Source organism: Orbicella faveolata, unplaced genomic scaffold (genome assembly GCF_042242905.1).
Source record: "Orbicella faveolata isolate gen_17 unplaced genomic scaffold, um_ofav_v1 contig_46, whole genome shotgun sequence".
NCBI lineage: Eukaryota > Metazoa > Cnidaria > Anthozoa > Scleractinia > Merulinidae > Orbicella > Orbicella faveolata.
In genome coordinates, this window is record NW_028301576.1 from 22,793,358 (window position 1) to 22,799,934 (window position 6,577).

The window sequence follows — 6,577 nt, forward strand, 5'->3', positions numbered from 1 at the left end:
CATGGCGGAAAACAGTGCTGATGAGTTTTCTTTTGCTGTAAAGTGTGTTTTAGAGCGCTTTTCGTATAGGCAAACTTTGGGAAAAGATGTCTTAGGCCTAGGGCAAACGTCGAATCTTACTCGAATTTAATTCGTCGAACCTATTAATTTTGAAATAGGCGCATGAATGGTGCGACGTTTGCTGCAATTAAAATCGACTCAAACTAATTGGCTCCACTCTAGCATAGGTTCGACTTGCTAAGTCGAATAATGCGATAGTGGTTCGGCGATTCAGCAAACGCCGCTCTAAATACGCGCTGAACTCAATTCATAAATCATGCAAATTACAAAATAATTGATTCAAATGTGATGGACTGGGCAAACTCTATTTCCCCCCCCCCTGACGCGCATGCGCTGTACAAAGACAATTTCGGGAGCGGGAATGCATTCTCGCCATTAGAGGCCGCGCTCCTCTTGGTGCTGACCAAAAGGAGCGCGGCCTCTGGGAGCAAGAATGCCGGAAGAGTATGCCGAAAGTCATTGCTGACATCGCTCAGCGTGATAAAAATGTGTTGTTCCTGTTTCAATAACACTAAATATAAATGCATGAGATGCGAATTGCCTACTTGCATTAAATGATCAGTGTTTGAAGAAAACGAGAACGTTGAGAGATAGACAGCCGGTAAAAGCGTTACATACTGCGAGTCTTGTGACAGGGACCTAAAGAGAGCCGCGCCGGGTCTACCGTTGTCTGAAGAGAGGAGTATCGGCATTTCGCTAGCAAGTCCTAGCAGTAACTAGTCGCGCATCGAGTGAATACCACGGGGACACGTGCTTATTCCCGTGTTTTAATGAAGTGCAACTTGGGAAATAGGATCGACGTAGGTTCGACGCTTGCTATCACTCTGGAATTAAGGCGACTCTTTGTCGCACCTATTTTTAATTTATTCGACGCGACTTGGATTCGACGTGTGCCCTAAGCCTTAGTTTTACAGCCAACGGCCTCAGGAAATTCCGTGATTTTTCAGTCTTTCTAGCACATCTTCGATGCTGCGTTGATGACTCAGGCATATTAAGGAGTGGATCAGTTGTTATTTAGTGCAAAACTTTCAGGGGTGGTCCACCTGGAGAACCGTGCGTACAAAGGCTTCTAACTTAGGTATGGTAAACGACTGCCAAAACAAGTTAAGTTAATGGTGTTGTTGCCATGGCAACCATTCACGTGATCAAATAACAGTCCACTTCCGGTTTAGATTTTAAGGCCGCTGCAGACATGGAAGAACAGTAGTTATTCAAGATTTTATTGCATAGTATGACTGCTTACCCAAGAACCATACCCAATGTAATTGGAATGCATGTCCAAGTCACGTGACCAAAGGACTGTCACTAATGTAACTTTATACACACTACTTAAAGAGACTTTCAGCAAGGTTTGACAACCGTTCCAATTACATTGAGTACGGTTCTTGGGTAGGTAGTAAAACTACAGAACAAAACGTTGATAAAGGAACGTTTTTCCCTGCCTGCAGAAGCTTTCAAAATTAAACCGGAAGGGGCCTGTTATGTGGTCACGTGACACATTTCAAGTAAAACAACAACGTTAATTTATCTATTAAGTGGAGATGTAACCTGCAGACAAGTTTTGTCTACAATTGTACGAACCGTTTCCAAGATTGACCACCCAGCCCTTAATATACCTGAGGAGATTCGGAAACCAGTCCGATTTACTAGTTGTGCTGGTTGTTGTTTGGTTATATTATATCTCTCTGCTCAACTCGTTTATGCAGGACCAAGCCAGGTTCCTCGCTTCAATCGGTGTAAAAGCAATTAATATCGGGGACGAGCGAAAGAGGGTGGATTATTTTAGGTCGTGCTAGGGTCCCCGGTATGGTTATCCATATAAATTTGATATATGCAACTCATCTATTCATATACACGCGACTATAAATTTGAAAGCGAGAATTCTCGAGAGTATCATCACATGGTCTAATTGGTGCAACAAACCCCCTAAGCTAAAGAGGTCTATTCCAAATGTTCTGTTGATGCATCGTCACATGGACATTTAGCACATAATAGGACGGCCTTACTTCTGCGTTTTGATGCAGACCTAGGGGACTTTGAAAACACTTTCAGTTGCAATTTTGTAATGCAATTGGAAAGGAAATACATGTTATTCTGTAAATATTTTCCATTAATCTGTCTTACAAGGAAGGGAGGTTACTTGTAATCAACAAACCTAAAGTATCTGTACGTTTTAGTAATTGTTATTCAGTGAACCATCAGCTCTTGTGAGTGCACCCAAAACAAAAGGAAATAAGTTTTGAATGCATGTATGATCGCTTTACTGCACGTGTTTATAGTCTTGGCTACAAAACTTGGCATTACTTACAGCATCCGGACCACCGAGGAAACGCCTATCCTCTCACTGTCTAATTTTGCCGGTAAAAAGGTTCTTTTTCGGCGATTTTTACCAGCAAATCAACTTGATTTTGTGTTGGTTATTTTTTTATAGTTATTTTCCATAGTCTCAAAAAGGCAGGGCTAACTAAACATGTGCTTGGATACGAGTTTTATTTCGCCCGTGTGTTTACCCAAACGTATCATGCAATAGGGATAGGAACAGTACTTTACCTTATACTCCTGGTATCTTTTATTCCAAGGAAAGAAAAGGAGTTACAACATAGCGTGCGCACTAGTCCTATCTAATTCCTTTTGAGCCATCATAAACAAAATTTTTATGTACGCGCGGCCGTGCTCAATAAAATGACGTGTGCAGTTTCATTTCAGCTGCAAAATTTCCGTCGAGTTTAGTGCGAGTTCCTTTTGTTTAAGTTTCGGCATTGTGAAGATTATTCTGAACAATCCAAACCCTACTTCGAGCCTTTGACTTTTGCCGAGCTAAGATTTTTACTTAAACTTGAGTATTTTGACTTTGTCTACATTTTCATTGAGTATTTTTGACCTTGTTTGCCTACAATTTCATTATAATAACATACACGAAAAAAGTTACTCGATTCTGATTGGCTGAGAGCAGTGCAGTTCAAGAGTAACATCAGTGCAAAACGTGTAACACCGGTGCAAAAAGTGTAACACCAGTGCAAATTACACATCATAATTTTGAGTCATGATTGGCTGAAAGACAAAAGGAAATTTTCTAATCCAATGAAATCACATGAAATGATGATGAAAATTTTGTGCGGAAACTTTCAAAAGTTTTCTCGAATGAGAAAAAAAGGCTTCAAGAAAGATCTTCCGGCACTTCCTCCACGTGAATTTTTTTCATGTTTATATTGTTAATAAGAAATCATACGGTTTTTCTGGTTCAATTTGAAATTAATTTTCACTTGTGAGTTTTTCAAAAAGCTGAAATTGAACTCGAAACCGTATAATTACCTAATATACTAATTAAATCGAAGAAGCGAAGTTTTCGTCGACAGTTTTAGAAACCAGGTTAAGCGTTTTCGTTCAACTGATTGTGGCGTGTTAGGACCCTAATGACCTTTGTTTTCCTTCACCGTGCATTGTGAGAAATTTGTAGTTTATCACAAATAAAACAGGTTTAGGGCCAAATATGTTGTCGCCATGTTATATAGATGTCGCCATGTTATAATACGCACGCTAAATATGAACTAATTCTTTATTCTTACCTGCACTCTACACGTATGAGCTTTTTCGTTTTGGAAATCCTTCAGAACTAGTACCATTCGGTGATGTTACCAAGAGTGGTAGAGCCGGTATGGTAAACAGGAAAAGGTCTAGTTTGCTGCAGAGGTCTTATAACAGAGGCAGGCCGAAGAAGCAACATTGGCTTATGATCCTTGGTATCACTGGATAGCTCTCTTGCATTGGACCACTCGAGCACAGTGATGACGATTTCGACTGAACTCAAAATTTTTGTTTAGCGATTTACCATAAATAAGTTTATCGCTCCAAAAATACCCTTCGGGTCCAGATTCCTGTTGGCTAAGATTTCGTGCAGTTTTCAAACAAGTTCCTGTTTTAGTTTTACGCTTTTCCCTGGATAACCCAAAATATTTCTACGTAGAACACATTTTTGGCAACAGGTTTAATTTTCACGGAGTGACAACCTCCGCCATATTTTTCCCCGCGCTGCTCGCATGTTAGTTTGCATAAAAAGCGGATCAGTATGACGTCACGGACAAAACCGATACGGACCAGTGATCCAGCCGTCTGTTGGGAGGACTATCAACAAACGGACTCCCAAAACGGCTGCAAATCGAGCCTAGGTTTGAAGTTGTACTTAGCTCTTATTAACCGAGCAGGAGGTCTGTATGGGAGAATCTTGACTGAGGTCGTGAGTACAGACCGAACGCAGTGAGGTCTGTACACATGACCGAGGTCAAGATTCTCCCATACAGACCGACTTAGCTCGGTTAATAAGATGTTTATTATATGGCAAAGAAGAAAACTTTAATTCGTTAAATGTAACTGGTGACATTTTGCTTGCAAATGGAGATGAGCTTAACTTAAATCTGCCGAAATTTGCTCGCCCTGTTTACTTTTTTTTGTCATCGGGCATTTTGGCACTTCCATAAATGATTGAGAAGAAAATAAAAGAAAACGGTGAACATTTTTGTATTTGAGTTTGCTACTTTTTCAACGCAAAATGAAACCGGTCTAGATGCCGGTCTAGATGGGAAAATCTAGACCGCGGTCAATATCGATTTCAGCCAATCAAATTCTTGAATTCGGTAGTTCCCAGTCCTTGTGAGACACAGCCATATAATAAAAGTAAATATTAATCGAAAATATATCAAAAACCACTAATACTTGCAAACGTTGGCGCGAAAGTTTGCTTATCGGCTGTAAAACTTCAAATATTTGGCAACCCCCAAAAAGACATGTTTGCACCCAATAGACCAATTCCGAGTTGCCTCAGTATGACTCAAGGGTTCATGAAGATTGCTCAAGTTGTGGTACAGTGATATAAATGTGATTCATTTGTGTACGGTAGTCAGTAGTATAATGGTTAACTAATTGTATGTATCCTTTGTTTTTTATCAGTGATTTTTTTGAGACACCTTTCGTCTGTTGTGTCTTGTATTATATTAATATTGAAATCTCCAATAAGTATGGTGGGTATTCTAGTTAACAATTAGACCCGTGGCCCTTGAGGGCGAAGGGTCTAATTGTTTTAGTATCACCCAACTAGTCGGACAGAAAAGGTAATAATAAAGTTAGCAAATGCAAGTTGAAGAAATATTTATTTGGGAATAAAACGAAAGAAAACGTCACGCTCGATTGCGCCAATTTCGCTACTCGAGGACTATTACTAATAGTCCCCTAGTAGCGTAGCCAATCAAAATGCAGGATTTGCATTAGTCCACTAGCTGGGTGATACTAATATCTGTTATTACTGAGTTATGAAGATGAACGAGGGCTTTTATCACTCTAAAACTGGAACATTAGATTTGAACGGTAGCTACCTGCCACATAGATATTTGGAATTGGACTGCTTAGAACTGTTATAGTAATTTCTACATTATTAATATTGAACCTGCATGGAATTCCTGTATAGTTTAAATCATTTTTAATGTATATGGCAGTGCATAGCAAGTTCTGATATTGAAGTTTTAAAAGTCATTTCTGTGAATAATAAATCCACTTGGGATATACCTATCATCTTTATCTGACATACAAAGCTTTGTTTCCACAAAAATATTAACATCAGCTTTTTATCATTTATGTGATACTATTATTGTAGCATCAGGTAATAAAGAGCGGTAGCATTGATCCATTGAAGTATTACTGATGGAAAGCTAGCATCTGAGTTAGAACATCACCCTGATAACAACTAAATCAAATGTGATAATCAGAGAAGCTAAAAAATAATTTTAACTAGTTTTTTTTGGAAATATTTATTCAGCACGCCTTCATAAGGCTACTTATAGGTCATTGAACAGCTATCTAAAGTCAACAACAACAGCAGCAGCATCTGCAACAGCTAAACTAACTAACTAACTACAAAATCAAAGTATAAAACACGAAATACAAAATTATTAAACAAGATGGTCTTAAATATAATAGTAGTACCAGCGAAGAAAGTAATAAGAAACCTTAACGCTTGTACTTTCTCGTCTGAGAGTAAGTTTTGATCGCAATAAGAAAAAACATTATTTGCACAGTACAAATAATTCCATTGAACAAAGTTGTCTGTGGATGAGAAATTGGTATAAAAAGTCTGGGCATGCAATTCTAAAAAAGAGTGCATGCTTCCAATTTTCAAATGCCTAGAAAGTTCAATTTAACTAAGGTTATGGTGACGAGGGAACAATTACAAACGGATCAGGTCCAACACTTAAACCGGATAGAGTCACCGACCCGTTACCTGTGCTGTTCCTCTCCCAATTTTTGCCTTTCACAACAAAGTTTCAGTTTTGGAACCGTTCAAACTGAACCCGCTCTGTGTGAATACCTAGACCAGTTCATTTTGGCAGCGGCCGTGCAATTTAGGCTATCTTCACCCAAGATTGGTCCAAAATGGATCAAGCCCAAAACTGCCTAATGCATATTCTGAGCATGACTAACTGGTTGAAGTCGCTGATTCGCTCACGTTGATCAAGTAGTGGACCGGTTT